Source organism: Pinus tabuliformis, chromosome 6 (genome assembly GCF_031772625.1).
Source record: "Pinus tabuliformis cultivar Carrire ecotype Pingquan chromosome 6, CPIR1, whole genome shotgun sequence".
In the NCBI taxonomy this organism is placed as follows: Eukaryota; Viridiplantae; Streptophyta; class Pinopsida; order Pinales; family Pinaceae; genus Pinus; species Pinus tabuliformis.
The window spans coordinates 252,038,302-252,041,205 of NC_142292.1; the positions used below are offsets into that span (position 1 = coordinate 252,038,302).

At 31.5% G+C, this 2,904-nt stretch overlaps 1 pseudogene; it reads right to left on the reverse strand.

Moving 5' to 3' along the window:
* Positions 1-1,154: 1,154 nt before the first annotated feature.
* Positions 1,155-2,149, reverse strand: LOC149258341 (xyloglucan endotransglucosylase protein 6-like; annotated as a pseudogene).
* Between the last annotated feature and the right edge of the window lie 755 nt (positions 2,150-2,904).

Below are 2,904 nucleotides of genomic sequence, written 5' to 3' on the forward strand. Positions count from 1 at the left end.
AATTGTGCAAAGGGAAAACAAAAAGCCAAGAGCAACCGCAACAACCTCCCAAGTCGGTGCAACTGATCAAATCAACGGATGAGCATAATCCAATCGTTTAAGGATGGATAGAACAACATAGAGGTGTACACAAAGGGGAGTTGTTCCCAGAGGGAAACACCTTACGACGTAATTAGTAATAATTAAATTAAAGTTTTTGAAAGTTTATTGAAAGTCTAATAATTAAATTGTTTTTTTTTAAATAAAGATTTACCATATATTTAATAATAAGTAATAATTAAATTAATATTAAATTAAAAATTTTGAAAATTTATTATAAACGAGATATTTATGGGAATATTTTGTAGAAATTAAATCTCTATCATACATTTAATAATTAATAGTAATTAAATTAAATTTTTAAAAGCTCAGTAATTAAAAATAATTAAATTAAAATTTGTAAATAATTCATAACTAATAACCATTAAAAAAGCTAAATAATTAAATTAAAATACTTAATATCTCATAATTAATAATAATTAAATTATACTTCTTGAAGACGTATTGTGGAATAAACACTTATCAATATACTAATAACATATTAATGCATTTATATTAATCAAAATATTTTCATAAATTACTATTTTGGTTTTAAATGCTGATCACAAATTTTTTTAAAAGCAAAGGAATGTCTAAAATAAAGAAATAAAATTGATCTCAATTCTTTAGACATATACATACAAATCGCTTGCTAAATTACGCTCAAAACAGAGACCTAGGAAAAAAAGAACAAACCAGCGTTTATCACCTTGATTAACAACCAAACGCTACATGACAAAAGTGATGGGATGTGAAGGAAAGGTTCATGGCTCAGTTTACTAAGAAATTGGATAAATTAAGCGAATGGAATTAAATCATACAATTAAATTCCCTAAAGAAATTTCTAATTCCTGCATCAATTGACCTGATTCGACTGAATTTGACCAAAAACAAAGTAACAATTCATCCAAATCAACATTTGCCAGCAAAACTTGTCTCTGCATGTTTTACAAAATTATGAATCTCTCACTACACGAGTGCCAGCAAAAGGTACTTCTGTCCCTTCACGTTTTACAAAATGATGAATGTCCCACTGCAGTTAAGGGATTTCCATCTACCATCCAAGTTTAGGGGAATGCATGCAATAACAAAGAAATGATCGCTCATATGATCAAGGGATCTTGATGAGAGCTCAAGTTTAAAGAGGGAGTTTCATTCACACTCTGCTGGAGGAGTGGGAAATCTCACTGAATCTTTGTAGTAATCGTAAGTCATGTATTTATCGTGTACCCATTTTAGTTTCAGCCTCTGCTTTGCATCAAGAGAAGCGTAAGAAGGTTGATCCCACCATGAAGAGTAGTTCGTTTTTGAGGAATATTGACAGGCATCAATGCTAAAATTTTTGTATGTGGAAATGAAAGGTGCATGGCTCCAATCGGTCTTGATGATTCCACTTTGAGTAGCCCAATCGTCTGAGTTCCATATTGAGGAGTATATGCCCATGGGTTGAGTTTGAGGATATGGGACTCCTCTTTTCTCATTGTTGGAAAATATCTATATGGGCACATCATCCACAAAGAAACTGCTTCCATCCATCAAACAACCAGCTCATCAGACACTGTAATACATAGACTAACTAGGCATGGCAATTATCGTATATATACTCACACAACTTGTTGGCGATTCCAGAGAAAGGAATAGGAATGAAAGTCTGCAGTTGGGTCGAACCATAAGAAAAGGCGTTGTTCTCTGTTGCCAACCCCTTTTGAATAAACATTAGTCTGCACAACGTACGGCTCCCCAGAAGTGTTCCCCAAAAATTCAAAGTCGAATTCGTCATGTTGATCGCCTTGGGAAGACATCTGCAATCACCAAGTATAAATTGAATCATTGATTAAACTTAATCAAGAAATGCAATATAATCTGATCTAATGTATGGAAAATGACAGTTACATAGAATGCAGTAACAGTGCCAGTAGAGTCCCCAGGAACGAGCTTAATCTGCACATTCGCTTTTCCAAAGATGTATGTGCTCTTCGAAGCAAATCCTGCACCTACAAACACATCAATCTTAATGAGAATTCAAATTAACAACCTGCCTCCTTCGTATCCAACTGACACGATTCACCATGAATGCGCCGACTACAATATGATAGCTGTGCAAAGGAAAACCAAAAAAATGTCCAGTGGGAGCAACCACCGCGATCGGTGCAACTGATCAAATCAATCGACGAGCATAATCCGACCATCTAACTTTTGATCGAACGACACAGAGTGATGACAAGTGTACACGAAGGGGAGTTGTTCCCAGAGGGAAATGCCTTACGAGGTAAATATAATTTTGATATTAATTAAGGATGTGATTTCTAATTAAAATTATATTTAATTTTCATACTAATGTATAAGATGTTGGTGAAATTATTAAAAAGAGTAATTAATTCTATACAATTAATATAGTCTTGTGAAAAGGTTATACACAAAATATTAGAATTTTTAGGATTTGAGAGGGTTATGTTATTCATATTTTTAAAATTTTATTAAAAAAATAATTCTAAATTAGTATTTATCAAGTATTAAGAGGATCAAATTTTATAAAGTTTAATTTCTTGATCATTTAATTCCATATTATGTATTAATTTCTTCTTATTAAATGATAAAAAAAAATTACATTCTAAGAAATTTCATCCCTCTAGATGTTTGATAGATTTGAGTTTAAGATGGTTTTATGTTAATATTTTTCTTACATTTTGTCATGGTATAAGTAATTATGTACTTTTTAGTATATCGATATGCACATAGTTGTGAAGCACCTAGTAATACAATAATTATAAATAAAGTCTAAGCTTTTTTGATTGTGTCAACTATACAAAGATAATATTTTTCTAT